This window comes from Schistocerca americana, chromosome 1 (genome assembly GCF_021461395.2).
Source record: "Schistocerca americana isolate TAMUIC-IGC-003095 chromosome 1, iqSchAmer2.1, whole genome shotgun sequence".
NCBI classification, from domain to species: domain Eukaryota; kingdom Metazoa; phylum Arthropoda; class Insecta; order Orthoptera; family Acrididae; genus Schistocerca; species Schistocerca americana.
The window spans coordinates 607,218,467-607,239,171 of record NC_060119.1 but is presented as its reverse complement, the minus strand read 5'-3'; the positions used below and the strand labels follow the sequence as shown (position 1 = coordinate 607,239,171).

At 40.6% G+C, this 20,705-nt stretch overlaps 1 protein-coding gene and 1 non-coding gene across 6 annotated transcripts in view; both read left to right on the top strand.

Moving 5' to 3' along the window:
- Window positions 1–20,705, top strand: part of LOC124607173 (golgin subfamily A member 6-like protein 22) — a 311,550-nt gene that overhangs the window by 57,390 nt on the left and 233,455 nt on the right. The window lies entirely within an intron of this gene.
- Trnas-cga lies at window positions 4,720–4,794 on the top strand. Its single transcript has one exon. It is a non-coding gene; the product is annotated as a tRNA-Ser (tRNA).

Genomic DNA, 20,705 nt, shown 5'->3' with positions numbered 1-20,705 from the left:
CGACGTCGTCCACACGGCGCACAGCCATCAGCGTGTTACGCGGGTAGTCTGCCCCTGCGGGCCAGTAGATACGCAGCGGCCAGTCGTAGTCACTGTTGGGAAAAATCTTGTGAAAAGTTTGAAGCTTAGTAAGAACTGCAACTTTACCATGGACTTGGGAAAGTCGTATTCCTGGTATAGCCTATTACAAAGAACGTTGGAATCATATTAGACCGAAATTCGTGTGCAAGAGCAGTTCTAGGACTACTGATAACCTCTTAGAGATACCTGAGTTGGCGATGCTGCGACTTTTGAAGGCAATGAAGTGATAATGTTAAGTTAGTGACAACGTAGACGGAAAATTACTTGATGAAATATTAAGACACCGTGCTCAGTAACTTGCAGCAGTCTCAGCATACAATCAAATGCATATTTCATTGTCTAGCAAGCTCCTGGTTACCCGTGTACAGTTTATCCACCTTAAGGGTTATCTGTCCGTAGTTCGCGAATAATGAAAAAAAAATTATGCCGGAAGTATTTTGTTATAATTAAAATAATGTTTTTGCTTACGATACTGATATCTGGTTGTGAAGACGCAGATAACGAAAACATCTGCAGTGCCTAGGAAACGTGATTCAAGTAGCTAAGTGAGGCGGATACGGCGAACAAAGCATGTTTGGCAGAGGAAGAAAGTGAAGATGAGGCGATCGAGAAAACTGTTATCACGTACAAGGAGACATTGAAATGAGTCGACCTATTATTAGGGTATACAGAATTAAATTCTTTTGACTATAACGATGTTTGAACTCTCCGAAAAACGAGAATTGTCGTTAGGGAAAAAGTTAATGGAAAAACAGAGGAATAAAAGATTAGATGTTTACTTCCCGAAAGTAAAATGAAAACAAATATATGAAATCGTGTAAAACAGTTTTCTGTTTCAGGCGATGTAATGCCGCTTCCTCGAACGAGAAATGAAAAGCAAAAATTAGCTCCAAAATTCCCAAAGATTTCCCCAAAACAAGTTCCAAATTCCATGAAAAATGAACCAGCAAACAAATTTCGAGTTAACACTATTATTTGGATATTAACCAGTAACTGAATCAGGAATCTAATACTTAACAATTTATTAACATACGAAAGAAAGACAGGATTCCAGTAAAATTAAACTCAAAATTCAAAATCATAGTAAATCGCAAAATCATTATAATTAAAATTCGCAAAGTAGAACCAACGTTCCCAATGAATACTTCGTGTGAGTACTCCTCGAGATTCGTGAGTAATGGCTAAGGATATCTACATCTACATCTACATCCATACTCCGAAAGCCACCTGACGGTGTGTAGCGGAGGTTACCTTGAGTACCTCTATCGGCTCTCCCTTCTATTCCAGTGTCGTATTGTTCGTGGATAATTCAATCCGTTGTCACTACGTTATGAGAGTTAGCCGAAGCAGGTCATACTTTTGAATGCTCGTATATGTAGGCGCAATTAGATTGTTTTTTTTTCAGAATTGATTATTGCGATCTACTATGACTTCAAATATTACGTTATTTAGAATTCAGATAGAGGACTTGCATATATTAGGCAGAAGAGACTTTTAATTAGATAACCTGAAGTTAACACTATTTTGGAAGTGAACACAGATAGACAATTTCATTCGTAATAACTAATGGACTATGGATCTTGGCGATAGTTACGAAGCATATAATTTATAATTCCCCCCAACACCTGGGAAAGATTCTTCCTCATGGCTCTGTTAGGAAGTGAGTAATATTGTGTAATAAACCAGCATATCGCGTCAATTCACGTGCTGCGATATTATTTGACTGAAGCACTCGGCGCTTATATAGAAACTCCTTGACGTTAGGAATTAATAACACTGTTACGACTGATTATAGATTTGAGATTACAACCAGTCTACATGAAATTTGGTGTCGCTGGAACTAATTTGAACTTATAATTAATATTTAAATAACAACTGATAAACCATCGATTATAAACGATGTAATTACGACATTTGGTGAAGTAAATACCTCGCACAAGTCGCGAGTTCAGTTCATCAACGTTCTGTTTGTAACGTCGATACCGATACATAAGAAAGAACAATCTCATTGCTCTACCGCTGAGTGTTAGCCAAGACCGAAGATCCGAAGGACGTTACAGCGAGTAACGCTTAAATAAAGTAGCCGCTTTTCAAATGTGACATGTTGCGTGTTTTGTAAATACAGTAAATAGTAGTTTCCGGTAAAAAAGACAAGTATATTTTGGATCATCTGTGGCTTCTCTATTATTTGTGCTGCCTCATGTCCACATCTTTTTCCCAGCTTTGAATCTGAAATGCACCAAGGCTGGCCACCTTGAGACATCGCAGAACTACTTGCCGTGTATTTATGTTCATTTCTAGCGAAGCATGTAGAAAATTAGGGGGACTGACAAGACAAAGAATAAAGAGGTTCTCCGCAGAATCAGCAAAGAAAGAAACGCATGGAAAACACAGACAAGAACAAGGAACAAGATAGTAGAACGTGTATTAAGACATCAGGGAATAACTTCCCTGGTATCAGAGAGGGCTTTTGAAGGTAAATCGACATGGGAAGTCAGATATTACCATACATACAACAAATATAAGGGGCAGCCAAATGAAAACCGATCACTCACCACAAGGGGGCTCGAGGAACTGGTCGGGTAGAGGAAGTATCCTGTTGCACGATAACGCCCATTCCCACACTGCCAATCGGACGAAGGCTACGTTTCAGCGATTTGACTGGGAAACACTGCAACATCCTCCGTGTAGCCCGGATCTTTCTCCGTGTGATTTTCACGTCTTTGGTTCCCTGAAGAAAGGTTTGCGCGGACGTCAGTTTCAGTCGGATGAGGAAGTGCAAGAGAGGGTGTGGTTGTGGATCCGTGTGCTGATTATTTCTGAATGGAACCATTCCATGGTTCCTTTGTGGCAGGTGTTCGGTTTACATTAGGCTATCACTTATAACTGAGAACGCAGGGTGCAAGTACTACTCTGAGATAAGGAGGTTGGTACAAGAGAGGAATTCGTGACGGGCCACATAAAACTAATCAGGAGACTGACGGCTCCAAAAAATACACACATCAACATCCAAAATGATCTTATTCACATTGACACTGCCCATGAAAACCTACAAATTTATCTTATTTACATGCAATGAAACAAATGTCACTGGCAAACTTAATACATTCTTTCAAGTAAATTTTCTTTTTGCTAGCAAATTCTGAATCCAGGCACAAATCATATCCGGTACTCGATCCGATTGTATTTAATTACTAATGGACAGTGCAGAACTGTATCCAATGACTTCTGAGAGTCAAGGAACATGACGTGGTAGCATATTTGCTTCGTGGAAAGATAGATGTGACTTTGATATATGTCTGTGAAAACGGAAATGGACACAGGGTGGCAAAGCTGAACCAAACGCTGTCCAGAAAAAAAGACAGCCGTGTCATTCAACCTTTTCTGTTGTTTATCACCACGTTGTTGAATCTTAGTCCAAAGCAGTAACAAATGTGAATCGAGGCCAACCGTAGTCACTGTTGGGAAAATTCTGTGAAAAGTTTGAAGCTTAGTAAGAACTTCGAAGAGGAAGTAGACGATATGTTGCCTTAGAATGTATCATATCTGGTAAAACACTTTGGGAGGTGCTTCGTGGCCAGTTCACGTATCCGTATGATCTTCAAAGTTGCAATTTATTTTTTCTGCAAATCACCAGCCATGGACAAATATTGCAGATCGTTTATTTTACAAATATCAATAGCTCGTTTCAGTATTCAGAAAACAAATATTAGGATTTTACGGCCCATCAACGACGTCATTAGAGACGGAGCACAAACTCGGATTGTTTCAAGGAAGAGGAAGGAAACTGGCCGCGCCTTTTCAAAGGAACCATACCGGCATTTTCTTGGAGAAATTTACGGAAATCACATAAAACCTAAACCTGGATCGTCGGACACGGATTTCAACCTATGTCCTCCCGGATGCGAGTCCACTGTGCTAACCACTTGCGCCACTTCGTTCGTTCTCTATGTTCAGTGTAGTCTACGATGGCACAATATTTCGAGAAGATGGCGTAGAAAATTTTGAAAATCAATATTTGTGGACGATTGAAGTTGTTCATGGTACAACTCAGACTATACGTCAGCAGAAGTTTTATTTTGAGCAGTAATTATGCGTAACTGTCTGGTAGAATAGTACGTTCTCTTGTCAGTCTTATGGGTCCTGCATAGAAGGAATACAAAAATATCACTTTTCCAGAGTTGCTACAGTATGTGGTGCTGCGAATAAGAGAAACTACGTAGTTTATAAACAAAGAGGTTCAAGCAATGAAACTTCCTGGCAGATTGAAACTGTGTGCCGGACCGAGACTCGAATTCGGGACCTTGACCTTTGCCTTTCGCGGTCAACTGCTCTACCAACTGAGCTACCCAAGCACGACTCACGCCCCGTCCTCACAGCCTTACTTTTGCCAGTACCTCGTCTCCTAACTTCCAAACTTTACAGAAGCTCTCCTGCGAACCATGCAGAACTAGCACTCCTGAAAGAAAGGATATCGCGGAGACATGGCTTAGCCACAGCCTGGGGCATGTTTCTAGAATGAAATTTTCACTCTTGGGTGCTAGTTCTGCATGGTTCGCAGGAGAGCTTCTGTAAAGTTTGGAAGGTAGGAGACGAGGTACTGGCAGAAGTAAGGCTGTGAGGACGGGGCGTGAGTCGTGCTTGGGTAGCTCAGTTGGTAGAGCAGTTGCCCGCGAAAGGCAAAGGTCCCGAGTTCGAGTCTCGGTCCGGCACACAGTTTTAATCTGGCAGGAAGTTTCATATCAGCACACACTCCGCTGTAGAGTGAAAATTTCACTCTAGATTCAAGCAATGTTCAGGTGCTTTGTTCGAGATGTACTGAATGATACCCACCATGGCAGACGGATATTTAAGGGAGGACCATTTCCATAGCCTCTACATTCCCCCGAACGTAGCCCTTTGCGTTGTTTTCTGTGGAGCCTGATACTATACTGGTTTATGCAGAAAACATTCCTAATGCAGTGCTGTTGCATCAACACGTCATGGAATATTGCGAAAGTCATAAAACCATTCAGTATCGTCCTGAAGCGTTCTAAAGAGTGCCATATTTCATGGCTCTGCGACTAGGACCCCCCCCCCCCCCCCCCTCTCTTCCTCAAGTTTGTAAAAGTACTTTTGTTACATCTTGTGTGTCAATTTTACTAACGTTCCTAGAAACGAAAGAACTATCATACACCTATCTTAAAATTTATGTAGTACAACATGCAGAAACTGTTAAAGTAAAATTTATTGTCAACACTTTCGAGGATTCATCGGTTTTTTCAACTTTTTTCACCTCTTACATTACAATGTGAGTAAATGTAAACGCACAAACAGATTCGAATGAGTGCATTGGAAAGCATGCCACCTATTGATTTGCTTTACTATTTGTATCCTGTAATGGCATGAATAAACGAACTTCACAGTTACTGTGTGAAGTACCATCATATTAATCACTTTATACTAGAAGCCGTCATAAATTCTTGTGTATTTTTGCTGTCGTGTTGAGACCTGTTTCTGTAGTTACTTTTTGATGGAATTGTTTCTCATCATTCGTTACAGCAGAAGAGACGCAATTAACTAAGCATAAAGGAAGCTTAGAATTTAACTTGGAGTTGAAGTCGCTTGAAATAAATCTGATGCTAATTTGGTCGAGGATGGGGGTCGCGTAATCGGCTGTGAATCTTTCAGATGAGTCATTTAGGATTCGAACAAATCTCCTCGCAAGGTGTCATTAACGACGTATAACGTGCAGTAGTTGTTTTGCAAACGAGTGTTTTATTACTCACAATTGCTCATATGATCTGGTGATTTAGTATTTATGTCATTAATCAACAACTTACTATTACGCTAAAGTAGCGAGTGAAAGTTAATGCTAAGAGCCATGAATTCCCATATCGATTTGAAGCATTTAACTGTCGCACTGGTGAACACTAAACATTTATTCATTCACTGAAAATAAAGGTTGCCTGAACTATCTGTGGAAAGAGCCATTATGTACTGATATACTGAAGCCCTCTGTGGCTGGAACAGGTGAACAGGCAGTCTGTCTGAGCCATCACAACACTTTTCCTCTATTTTCCTTGACTACTGAATAATAACACTGTTATGACGCGTCAGGAATTACACAGTATCGCGTTCAAAGAGCCTGTTAAGAGAATATGACGAAGATTTGAGCTCCACAAGGCGTTTGGCGTGCGAATAAGTACTTAAATTCTGTAATTTATGTGTAAAGACTGCAGTTTATTCGCTTTATTTCAATATACTTTCACAGATTATGAGAGGCGTGTGTAGAAAATGCTACTGAAAGCTTGTAACAATGTAGTTACTTTATCACTTTTAGCAGTGTGATCTTTTGACGAGCACAGATGGTTAGTTTCCTTTCTGTTCCTTACAACAAATGATGTTTCAATTTGATATTACACGTCACTGAAAAATGTGACATCAGAAACCTCACAATATACTACCTAAAAGTTAGAGAAAAGGTAGGATATGACCCTTTCCTTGACGAAGTTTATTGAGAAAGTTTCATTTACGTAGTAACAATTATCTGCGTACAAGTCAAAGATTAGATGTAAATACACCCAAAAAGTACACTTCGTGTACATCAAAAATAACATAGTTAATTACTGTATAAACAGCTCTGTGTATGACTGTGGAGCAAGATCTAGACTGAACTTTCATTTACCAAGAAAGAGTAAACAGAAAACTCAAAACAGCACTTTCTATGAAAGAAATACTACAGTACAATAAACTGTCCAAGGAGATTAAAGAGATTAATAAAACGAACTTATTTGAAAAATTAATCAAAAATTATTTGTTAAGCGATACATTCTATAAGTGAGGAATCACCTAGGTAACAGAGTAGATGTTTGTCAAAATGTATAACACAAATAAATAATAACAACGATAAAATAGTAACAATACTTCTATCACCTCACATAAAATTTTAAGACCATGTTTTTTCTTCTTTTTCCTTTCTTTTCTTTTATTTATTCCCAAAGATATGAAGGTATAATAGTAGAACCGTATACTCTTTCTGAGCTCAACACCTCACTCATTAGAAAGGGATACTGATTCATTTTTTCAGGTTACAAAATGAGAAGTTGTAGCACACAAAACGAAAACCAGACTTTTTCGCTGTGGTGCTGACATCACCTGGTAGTGGTTGTAGTGTTACTTTATGAAATAATGTATGTGCAGTGACCGAGAGTGGGATATGAATGAACACTATAGCGCTAGCCTTTTACGTTAAAATGGTTCAAATGGCTCTAAGCAATATGGGACTTAACATCTGAGGTCATCAGCCCCCTAGACTTAGACCTACTTAAACCTAACTAACCAAAGGACATCACACACATCCATGCCCGAGGCAGGATTCGAACTTGCAACCGTTGCAGCAGCGCGGTTCCGGATTGAAGCGCCTAGAACCGCCCGGCCACAACAGCCGACCCCTGCACGTTACTGAATAACTTCTTGGTAAAACGGTATTTTACTCTAGGACTGAACCGAATGAAGTAGCCGTGTGTTAAACATACTGGCCTTGTATTCGGCGGGATTGAGGCTCAAATCTTCATCCGACCATCCTGGTTTAGGTTTCCTGTGGTTTCCCTAAATTACTTCAGGCAAATGCGGCTATGGTTCCTACTTGAAGGCCGCGGCTGACTATCTGTACTATCCTTGTCAAACCGAACCTGTAAGTGCGTAAATACCTGTAAATACAAATCGAGTTATTTTGTTGTTCTTAAATGTGGTGTCACCGCCAGACACCACACTTCCTAGGTGGTAGCCTTTAAATCGGCCGCGGTCCGTTAGTATACGTCGGACCTGCGTGTCGCCACTATCAGTGATTGCAGACCGAGCGCCGCCACACGGCAGGTCTAGAGAGACTTCCTAGCACTCGCCCCAGTTGTACAACCGACTTTGCTAGCGATGGTTCACTGACAAAATACGCTCTCATTTGCCGAGACGATAGTTAGCATAGCCTTCAGCTACGTCATTTGCTACGACCTATCAAGGCGCCATGTTCAGTTACTATTGATATTGTAAATAATGTATAGTCAAGAGCGACGTTCACCATTTATGGATTAAAGTTCAGTATTCCACCAGCTACGTCCGTTTTTTCTTAAGTCTAATTTCCTTGACCTGTTCCAGAACTCACGCCAGCCTGTGTGAACTAAAACGCGTGCCTTTCGGCTTCCTCTAGTAAACCGGTGTTGGCTCTCCTGCCAACCCACAACATTAAACATATCAAGTATCCTTGTTAAAGTGGTCAGCGGATGAATAAAACTGTTACTGCTTCTGTATCTGTTTCGTAAACAAACTTCATTAATTGTCTCTCATGCTGTCACTGAAATTCAGATTTTAAAGTATTATATTAAAGGGCGTTGGGTAATGTTATGAACAGTGTGCTGCGCCGAGCATTTCTTCTTTTCCTTAGATAAATATTAGTGATGGAAAATCTCTCCGTCACTGTCTAGACCTTTCAAAAATCAAGAGTCAAGCTATAGGTTCCGTTCCCCTTAATACGTCTTGTATTTTTTATGATCGCGCAAGATTAAGGAGAATTAGCAGATTTTGCATTCCGATTCTTTCCTTTGACTTATGTTTTGTTAGCGCTTTTGATACGTTCTCGCTATGAATATGCGTGGACACCAGATATACAGGGTGCAAGTCAGTCGCGCCGAAAGGGTTCGCGGCGGCACTTGGTTCAGTTTGCCTACGTTTTCATCAAATAAAACATACTTGTGAGAAAAATGTGATTTACATGAGATGAGAGCAGACAGTAGTTAATTTGAAACTTAAATGTTTTATAGTTATTCTGGGATTATATTAATGGTAATTTTGTAGAATTTAATATTTTGCATTCCAATCCAATCACCAAGGATAGGAAAATGAGCAAACTCCATCCTGATATATATATATATATATATATATATATATATATATATATATATATATATATATATATATAAATTTCTGCATTCCCCAACAATTTTTTTCCTCTAAGCCTGCGCCTAATACCATGGAAGTTGTTCCCTGACGTTTTTACGCAAGAAGTGTCAACTTGTATTCTAATCATTATTTTCCATATATGACTTTCTCTTTTTCCATGATTCTTTTTCCCGAGTCATCCTTACCTCTTACCTTACTAGTACACTTAATTTTCTGCAGCTTTCTGTAACAGTTCTCGTCGTTTTCCGTTTTTATGATGAAATACAGATGTTCCTGTAATATTCTCATTAATCCGAACAAACTACCGTAGCTTCCTATATTATTAACTTCCGTGTCTACCTACATCTTAGAAGAGGAACTCACCATAGGCCGCTCTCTTATACAGTCTAAACTTGGCAGGGCGATAAAATGATGAAAATAAAGGGACAGGTATGTTAGCTTAGGTGCCAACAGGCAAGAACTTCCGAGAAAATGACGATCCAGGTTTCGACACGGCTTCAGGCTATTTGCACGACACAAAACCAACTGCCTTGGTAACGAATTGGCTAAGAGCACAGTTTCGAAATCTTGAGCCCCCTTTTCAAATCCAGTCTTAACGTTTACCTTTTGTTGTTGTGGAAGCATCTGACATCAGAATTTTTATGATTTCTGAATTACAATGAAATTAACAGCAAAAGAAATAAAGATATCAGATCCTATTAAAAACAGATTTTATACAACTGACACGGGTTAACGCCCTCTAAAAAGTACCGCCAACAGTTTACGTTTGTCTCCAAGAAGTTAGTGACAAATTTGGTTCTCGAGTACATCAAGAGGTAAATCAGTTAGTGGAACATTAGAATATGCACGCAACAACCGCAATATCTGGAAAACATACAAAAGAAAATTGTCATCAGTTTCTGGACGTATTTTTGCGACCTTTCGTAAAAATGTTCGTTATTAACTATCTCTGCACGATGAGCTGTTTGTCGATGAAATTGGAACACTGATACGTTCATTTAAAGTAATTCCGTAAAAGCGTATGCATTTATGTAAACCCTACGACGTATACTTTTACTGGCAGGCGAAGAATTACGTTCGCCGATTACGGAAGTACAGGACATCACAGCAAAGGGAAATCACAAGTAGAAGCGATGCAGTTAAAATACACACACTGATTTGTAATTAGCTGCAGGTTACAACTTTCGAATAAATGCTTCGATATACGTGGTTTACTGCAAAATTATCGCTATATCGCGAAGTTCTTTTCCGAATGATATTCACACAAAAAAATTGTGTCTGTGATATATGTGCTTTCGCACGTCGCTCGTGGTGTTCCGAATTTTTACATTTCGAACGTTTTTATGATCGCACTTGTTCTCTTGGAGCATAAACGTAAAAAGCAAAGCAAAAATTGGAATACTGAAATTTTTGTGTTTTTAGTTTTTAATTCCTGTTAATTGTATAAGATTTTATAAGATTTGTGATGGTGCACTCTGTTTTTAATAAGATTTTAAATGTATTTTTCTTTTAACAATAATTCTATTGTGCGACCAACTCACTTGGCTTTACAATGTTTGAGTGGACTAATGAAGTCGCCTCTAAGGTTCGACCGTCATTTTTCGAAACAGGTGTTCCCTTATTTTCGCCCTTTCACCAAACCAAGTTTCGACTGTATCAGAGAGCGAGGTATGGCGAGTTCCGCTTGTTAGATGCGATATCTGGTACCTATATAAAATTGAAATGAGGGGCGGAGGAAATGATTAAGGACTCCTTTGTGTCTGGTAGATAGCTAAAAATTAGCAAATTCAAACGATCTACAATTATTCACCACGTTTACAGTCCTCTTGCGGAAATTTCGACCAAAATCTAGACGATCTCCACAACAGGTGCCCGAGAAGGCTTACAGATTACCGCTAGAGAATACCTTCAATTTGAGAGTCACACAAGATTATTTGTATTGCGTTTCAGAGGTGAAATATTCATTGCATAACGATTGCCCAACATGTTTAATTACAATATGCGCGACCTATTCGTAACTTCCGGTTTATTGCTGTCCTCTTTTCCTTGCTTACTGTGAACAATATTTCCGATAACCGCTTCCAAATCATTCTCATGTTCGGACATTCTACGCATGGCTGAACGCTGCAACGCCTCGGGCTGGCTGCAACTAGCGCAGGTGTTCGGCGCAGAGGTGTCTGGCGAGTCTGAACACGAAAACAGGCGCCAGTTATTTACGGATGACGCGCTAATCACCAAAGTGCCAGCAGCCCCGTTCCTAAATAGACTTCTCGCCGAGCGGCCGTACCCAGCGACGCAATACGTCCTTTAGCAGCATCAACAAGCGACGCAGTAAGCACCTGCCCGGGTCGTGCTGGTCGCACGTGGTAAATGCAGTTACTGCAAAGTCTTTCCACCGCATTTCAATGCTGGTTTTGAGTCAAGTTGTGGCAAGCCCAGTATGCTTTGAGAAGCGTAAAAGAGTCAATTCCGAAATTTCCAGTGTGAATAGTGCTTAAAGGTTTTCACTATCAGCTGCTCCTTATTGAGGATCTAGGTGGCACAATGTTTAACCATATATACAGTTACGGCACTCCCTGCTTTGAATGCTGGTACCGTCTGGCAGTTGGAGCGACGCTAGCGCCCCAAGTGACGAGGAAGTTGGCCGTCTCCTAAAATCATTTGCGTCATAGGAACAATATTTGCTTTTAATTTTTTCTGTGTAATTTACAAATAGTTAGCGTATTATTACTTCCGAAGTGTTAATGAAATATTAAGAGAAGCGAGTGATCATAAAATAAATGTACACACAGACGAACTCGTGAATGAAATGACATAAGCTACAACGTATTCGTGAAGGAATATTTTCGAACTTATTTTCATCCTTTCGTCTCTCCACATGTTTTCTCTTCAGTTACACCTTGTTCTGGCTTAACAATAAATTAAGAGTGTCTTTCTTTAAAAACCTAGAGCCAACAAAGTTGTTTCAAAATTCCTTCCTTTCTTCCCTTGATTTCTATGATATTTTTACGACTAATTATTCTTATTATGATAGGCCCGTTTCTTTTCATATAGTGTTGCACGGAGGCTCATGATTTATACATTCTTACATGCCACTCGATTTTTCAAGATACGAGTAGTTTTACTTAATCTAATTACATCTTCAAAAGATATCTGTATTGAGATTTCTGATGTCTGTGGGCCTAATGCTTCTTTTTTTGGTGCAACAACAATTGCGGAACTGGGTTGTTTTCTGTGTTCAGATTTGATTATCATAGCTGGGTGACAGATGGCGTTCATAAACAGATTTTGCTCGAAGTGTGATGAGAAAAACTTCACGTAGGTTTATGAAATCTTTCTCCATTGTTCAAGTCTTCTACTATTTTTAGCCATTTTTTACTTAAAAGCAAACGTCAATCTTCATTAAATATATGTGGATTACAACAGAACCATATCTAAACAGTCCTGCCATATGTTGTTTTTCAAGGTCCTAATGAAACCTGAATGACATATAAGCAGTCTTCTTTTTGGTATTGCTTCAATTTAATAAATTTAAGAAGCGGTGCTCTTCGTATTCATCAGATATATATTCAGCAGTTTGGCTTCCTGATCACTTGGCGGGCTGCTGTTGCGGTGTATAACAAAATTCGCAGGAGTGTCTGACAGTATGTTTTAGACTACGGCAACCATTTCATGAGCAATTGGAAGACAACGGCCACGAAAGCCTGCAGACTTACATACAATCGGAATATGTCTTCGCAGATACTTGATTGCCATCCTGGGGTCAAGGTAATCAATACTCCCTCGTCTAGCTGGTGCTGCCATCTTTGCATTAGAATGCCCCCACTACCGACGGTCGCATTGCCAATACCTAACGGAGCATAATTGTTGTGTAATACTCGATTTAATAGTAGAAACGTGTGGTTTTACTGCTATTTCGTGGGTATTTGTATATTATCTGCAAAAATTGTCTTGTCTGAGCAACCACACGCAACTTCTTGCATGTTTGATGCATTATTCCTGACGTTAATGTCTGAAAGAAATTTTGTGGCACACTGTACCTGAAAAGTATGACGTAAATATAAGGAAACGTGTTCAAACTAGGACATAATTTAACACTTTTACTGTAACTGACATACGTGATTACTGGAAATGTTATGTGAAATATGTTTGTTTAAGTATTTCAGGCTACAGAATTGCATTTTGAAAGATGAAGACGCACTACACCTTTTCTAACTTCTTGATGATATTGCAGTGTCCAACATTGAATCAGACGATGTTTCAATAGATACTGAAAAAATTATCATTTCGAGAAAGTGGCAAGACACAAGAACACTAGCAGTAACTTTACCAAATTTTGTTTCAAATCAGTGGGAAACCATGTACCCAAACATATTTTCAAAAAAGTTACGGCCCAATAAATTTCTTTTTTGTTGCACTGTTAGGTATAGACGGACGATATCGAGGTACTGAATCCTCAATTGTCACTTGTAACAAAGCCAGAAAAATGTTCCCATGAAGGGACTAACATAATTGAAGAAACGAGAACCTCAACTTACCTTCTGCCAACCTGATTTAGGTTTTCTATAATTTTTATAATTTGTTTCCTAAATATATCAATGCAATCAACTGCCAGCTTCTTTCCCTCCCCTGTCATACCCAGTGCTAATTGTTAAATGACTTCCATGTCCAGGGAAGTTTAAACACCAACGAAAAAGAAAACATGTGCATGATCACGACCAGAAATATCTCAGTTGGGAACCAAATATTGCATTTCGACCCCGTGAAACTAAATACGTACCGGCCTCATACTGAAATGTATCAACTGCGATAGAGCATAAACGATGCTTTTGCGTTCTTAATAAGTTGTCTGGCTTTTGGCAGAACAGCGACAGTCAATAAAGTTGCCCATTTTTTCTCCTTCGTTTCTGAAAGTATTACTTGTGCTGAATCGTCTTTCCGATCTGTTACAGCAGACTTAGACATAGGTTCGTGTATTACGATAACGACTACATGAAAGGTGAAAAAGTCACTTGTGTTAGACACTGGACTCGCATTCTGGAGGACGACGGTTCAATCCCGCGTCCGGCCATCCTGATTTAGGTTTTCCGTGATTTCCCTAAACCGCTCCAGGCAAATACCGGGATGGTTCCTCTCAAAGGGCACGGCCGACTTCCTTCCCCGTCCTTCCCTAATCCGATGAGACCGATGACCTCGCTGTCTGGTCTCCTTCCCCAAAACAACCAACCAACCAAAGTCACTTATGTTTTTGTCGAAAGTTTAACTGAGATCCATACGGCGTAAGGAATGACAACTGGCGTTTCAGGCGCCTGTTTACACTGCAAAATCCACAACTGGTGGTACCGTATTTCTACTCACAAACATTCATGTCCTTGTCTGTTATACACCGCTTGAAGATAAATAAGCTGCCAGTCAGCTTTGCCGACGGGACACACATCTGTGTTGTAGATGATAACCCGAATCGCAAGTACTGCTACCATTTGCGTTTAGCCAACGCGGTGTTACCGACAAATTCGGTACTATCTGCAAAGCAACTGATTAAAAAGGGAAAATAACTATTCACTTTTAAGTCACCTACAACATTCCTATGATAAAAATTAATATTACATTTAGTATATTTCCGTTCAGTATTTTGATGGTTACGTGTATACAAGGTTTCTTGCACTTATTCTGTGCTTTTTTAAATGTTTCGCTCGATAAATATTGTTTTAATAATGCAGAGTAGTGATTTTAATGTAAATATCTTGAAACAATCTGACAGGAAGAAGGATAATTAGATCCTGTTATCCACTTATAATTTAGCATCAGTCATAAATTTACCAACCCGAATTGCTCAAGACAGTAGTAACCTTATAGTCATACAACAACAGAAGCTAAAGAAATGCACGCATATCATCTTGTAAATGGATTATCAGATGACGATGCACAGCTAGTGACAGTACGTAACTTAGCTCAATGTACGGTTCAGAAAAACTCAACGAAATCATTGAGAATGATTAACGACAAAACGACTGAAATTCTTAAAGAGAGCTTTAAAAATGTTGACTCGGATGCAGTTTACAATGAGCGTAATATTAGCTCTAAATTCAATACATTTCTTAATGAATTTATGTCCATTTCTGGAAGCAGTTTTCCTAAAAGAGATAATTACATGTAATGAAGGGTACTTATTAAAGAAACTTCGGATCACTACAAGTATCACAGCGAAGACAGAACTTGCAGAAAATAGCCAGGAAAAGTAATGATCCACAAATAATTTCGTATTAAAAACAGTACTATAATACATTAATCAAAGTTGCAAAAAAAAAAAAAAAAATCTGGAGTATGCACATTTTGACTGACGTTTACAAATGGAACAGCAAAATTAAATACTACTGAAGCCTCCTGGCAGGTTAAAACTGTGAGTCAGACTGGGAGTCGAACAAGGGAATTTTGCTTCTTGCGGGCAAGTGATCCACAGACTGAGCACGACACACGGCTCCATCTCACCGCTTTACTTCTGGCGGTGCCTCACCTTCCAAATCTCACGGAAGTTGTCCTGCATACCTTATGAGACTAGCACTCCTGGAAGAACGGGTACTGCGGAGACATGGCTTAGCCGCAGCTTGGAGGATTGTTACAGAATGCATTTTCACTTTGTAACGGAGTGTGTGCTGATTTGAAACTTCGTGGCAGATTAAAATTGCATGCTGGACTATGACTCGAACTGCGTGGCTAGCAGACATGCCAAAAGAAAAGTGCTAGTCCGGCAAGGTATGAGGAAGTACATCTGATATCTGTGAAGTTTGGAAGGTAGGAGTAAAGGTGCGACGACGGTTGCGGTTACGGGCAGGGCGGGAGAGGGGGTGGGGGGTCTGTGGACGTGGGGGTGAGGGTGGAAGAGCGACCGTCAGCCGCGCTTGGACGGTTCAGTCGGTGGAGCACTTGTCAGCGAAAAGCAAAGATCCCAGGTTCGAGTCCCAGTCCAGCACACAGTTCTGATCTGCCTGGAAGTTTAAAATCAGCACATACTTTGTCGTAAAGTGAAAGTTCATTATGCAATAAAAGGGAAATAGAGAAAAAAACGTATAAAACGGTAGTGGTTCTGTTAAAGAGAATAGGAACATTGTACAAGACAGTTCATTTGTAACAGATGTTTTGAAAAATAGGCGAGAAAACTGGTAAAAATAGTTCAGGCGAGAAAGTAAAACAGTACCGTAGAAACAGCACAAAGGGCACTTAGTAAAATGAAAGTTAACCTCACATTCCCATCTGAAACATGGAAGATCATCACGACTTTAGAAAGCAAAAGTTCATATTGGCAAGATATCTCAAATAAGACACTAAATAGTTGTGGTCATATATTACATATTGTTCTTAGTCATTTAAATAAAGCATCATTAATTCATGCTGTTTTCCCAAGCAGACTGGAAGACGCTACTGCCAGACCCCTCTATACCAAATTTCATTCCACACACGTCAGTAACTATCTCTCAATGTCACTCCTTACATGATTTCTTGGAATGGTTGTCATCCACCTGCGTAATAATGGGATAGACAATCACAATTTGGCTTTCAAAGGAGCCAACCTACTGAGACAGTAGATTCAGTATTTACCGAATACATAATAAAAATTTTGAACGATAAAATTTAACCACTTGGGATCTTCTGTGACTTATCGAAAGCATTTGGTAGCGTCAGTCATAATATTCCATTAGAGACGTTAAGTTTTTATGGAACATGTAGTTCAGCACATACCTGGTTTAGCTTTTAATTAAGAAATGGACTGTTCGAGTAATTCAAAGAAGGACGCCACATCATCTTCTTTGGGAGAAATTGCAATGGGGCGTCCACGTGGTTCGATCATTAGCCCACTATTCTTCTCGCTTTACGTTACTGATCAGCCATTTGAATTGAATCAAGTTTTAAGATTTGTCCTGTTTGTAGATGAAACTAGTATCGTTGTGAAGACGACTAAAGAAGCTTCAACAGAGAAAATATTAACTGCTGTTTCTGTAAAAGTTACTGACTGGTTTTGGCCATATGGGCTAGCTTTAGATATTTAAAGCATAAAGTAGTAGACTCGCAAAAGTCTACTACATTTGCAATGTCATAAATATTATTTTAAAAAGTATTTATTTAATAAACACAGGAACCAGCAACTTTTTTATTTATTTTTATTTAAATCAATAAGCGTTTCGGGCCGTGGCCCATCTTAAAACGGCGTCATAGGGGAGAATGGAGAAGCACCGATCACTTAAGGGGAGTTGGAACGCCCTATCCCGACAATGTTAAATTTAGTGATTTGGTTTCCCTGTATTTCAGGAACCACTGAAGCCATTGACATGAAACTTTTACAGGACATGTCTACCGAACTACAATAATTGCATTTCAGCCACTGCTCTCGGAAATGCAATTTCTTAATTACACGGTTAAAATTTTGTGTACTTTTTTGTACGTTATCCTAAATAATTTTAATTATACATGATGTTATGTCCTTCTTTTAGTTCAGTAGACTCAGGATATGTATGTTATTACTCCCTGAAAATTTGAATACTCTACTCGGAGTGGTTTCTGAGATTTAGGGGAAAATGCAACAGAAAATGTAAATTTACAGGAACGGCTTGTAAAGTTTCAAAAGACTATAACTCACTTAATATATGCCTAATTCTTTATTTTTAGTCACTCAGAAACACCATGCACTATACTTTGTATCATCCGCTTGATATTTTTCCAAGTTTTTTCTTCTTTTCTAATTTCTGGACTCCTTAATGGTCAACTGTGCTGCATACTCTGTTTTATCAATGCGCACCTTGTCAATCCGTTCAAGTTCTCTGATACAGTTTGCTCCAGGATTAGTTCCCATATGCTGTATCACTTTCACCCTACCAATGTTGCCATCATTAAAAGCAATAACAGCATCACTGACCCCCCACCCCTTCCACTTTAGTGTCTTCTTTCCAACAAAAACTTTTTTTGGTAAGCGAGTCCATATAAGGTTATTGAACGACTCATTGGTATTTTGAGTCTGACCATGCAGACACTTCTTCAGTAATTCTGGATTTGCCAGGTCTCTGTAAATAGTTTTTATGATATCCATGAGCGCTGCTATGATGGAATGTTTATGGCTGTATGAGCTATTGGAGTACTGGGCATTGCGGTAATTGCACCATGAATCATGTCCAGGAGGGCAAAGTTGGTGTACTGGTTTTTCATCAGTTGACAGTCTTTGGAAGAAGGTAGCCCATATTGCCTGCTTCATTTTCAATAAATCCTGAGTATTATTTCTAATGGCCATCCCATATTACTACTGTAGTTCATGAATCATTTTGTCTGTCAGTCTGCCTCTTACGGTTTTACCATCAGAAAGTTTCTTGTCTCTCATACTTTGTTTCAACTTCCTCAACCTGGTGCCCATCCTCTTCTGGACATGACCTTTATAACAGCAATCCATAGCCATATACACTCCTGGAAATTGAAATAAGAACACCGTGAATTCATTGTCCCAGGAAGGGGAAACTTTTTTGACACATTCCTGGGGTCAGATACATCACATGATCACACTGACAGAACCACAGGCACATAGACACAGGCAACAGAGCATGCACAATGTCGGCACTAGTACAGTGTATATCCACCTTTCGCAGCAATGCAGGCTGCTATTCTCCCATGGAGACGATCGTAGAGATGCTGGATGTAGTCCTGTGGAACGGCTTGCCATGCCATTTCCACCTGGCGCCTCAGTTGGACCAGCGTTCGTGCTGGACGTGCAGACCGCGTGAGACGACGCTTCATCCAGTCCCAAACATGCTCAATAGGGGACAGATCCGGAGATCTTGCTGGCCAGGGTAGTTGACTTACACCTTCTAGAGCACGTTGGGTGGCACGGGATACATGCGGACGTGCATTGTCCTGTTGGAACAGCAAGTTCCCTTGCCGGTCTAGGAATGGTAGAACGATGGGTTCGATGACGGTTTGGATGTACCATGCACTATTCAGTGTCCCCTCGACGATCACCAGTGGTGTACGGCCAGTGTAGGAGATCGCTCCCCACACCATGATGCCGGGTGTTGGCCCTGTGTGCCTCGGTCGTATGCAGTCCTGATTGTGGCGCTCACCTGCACGGCGCCAAACACGCATACGACCATCATTGGCACCAAGGCAGAAGCGACTCTCATCGCTGAAGACGACACGTCTCCATTCGTCCCTCCATTCACGCCTGTCGCGACACCACTGGAGGCGGGCTGCACGATGTTGGGGCGTGAGCGGAAGACGGCCTAACGGTGTGCGGGACCGCAGCCCAGCTTCATGGAAACGGTTGCGAATGGTCCTCGCCGATACCCCAGGAGCAACAGTGTCCCTAATTTGCTGGGAAGTGGCGGTGCGGTCCCCTACGGCACTGCGTAGGATCCTACGGTCTTGGCGTGCATCCGTGCGTCGCTGCGGTCCGGTCCCAGGTCGACGGGCACGTGCACCTTCCTCCGACCACTGGCGACAACATCGATGTACTGTGGAGACCTCACGCCCCACGTGTTGAGCAATTCGGCGGTACGTCCACCCGGCCTCCCGCATGCCCACTATACGCCCTTGCTCAAAGTCCGTCAACTGCACATACGGTTCACGTCCACGCTGTCGCGGCATGCTACCAGTGTTTGAGACTGCGATGGAGCTCCGTATGCCACGGCAAACTGGCTGACACTGACGGCGGCGGTGCACAAATGCTGCGCAGCTAGCGCCATTCGACGGCCAACACCGCGGTTCCTGGTGTGTCCGCTGTGCCGTGCGTGTGATCATTGCTTGTACAGCCCTCTCGCAGTGTCCGGAGCAAGTATGGTGGGTCTGACACACCGGTGTCAATGTGTTCTTTTTTCCATTTCCAGGAGTGTATATTCCTCTGGATCACAGGGTCCCAGGTTCGATTCCTGGCCAGGTTGGGGATTTTCTCTGTCAGAGGACTGCGTGTTTGTGTTGTCCTCATCATTTCATCAGCATCATTCGTGACAGTGGTTAAATTAGACTGAGTAAAGAAATTGGACTATGTGAAAAATTTGGACTTTGTATGGGCGCTGATGACCGCGCAGTTGAGCGCCCAACAAAGCAAACATCATCATCGCTGTAGCATTGCAAGTGTAACTTGCTAAGTGGCGGCGTAAATTTTTGCTGTAAGTTCAGGTAGATAAGCAGGCACAAATAGTACAAGCAAGACATCCTTGATGAATCCCCATTGAAAGAAATCAAGTAGTGTCAGGTTTGTGGAACGTGCAGGCCATGCAATTGGCGCATCACGGCCAATCCATATACCTGGAAAGCGGCCACTGAGAAAATCCCAGCCGTAAGCCAGGTAGTTTGGTGGTGCACCATCTTGTATGAAGTAAACATTTCGTTCTTGGTCATCCTCACTGATCTGTGATATCAAAAATTGTTGTAACATATCCATGTACACTATCCTGTTGATGGTTCTTTCACCGAAAAAAGGGACCGTACACTTTGTTCTAGCTCAGTGCACAAAAGACTTTCACTTTAGGGCTATCACCATCATTTTGCAAATGTTTGATGTGAATTTTCATTGCCCCAAATCCTACAGTTATGTGCGTTAACCTTAACACTTAAGTGAAAAATCAATTCGTTAGAAAATATGATTTTGTCCAATACATTTTCATGCTCATGTAATCGATTTAACATATACGCATACAGTTTTATTGATTTTAAGA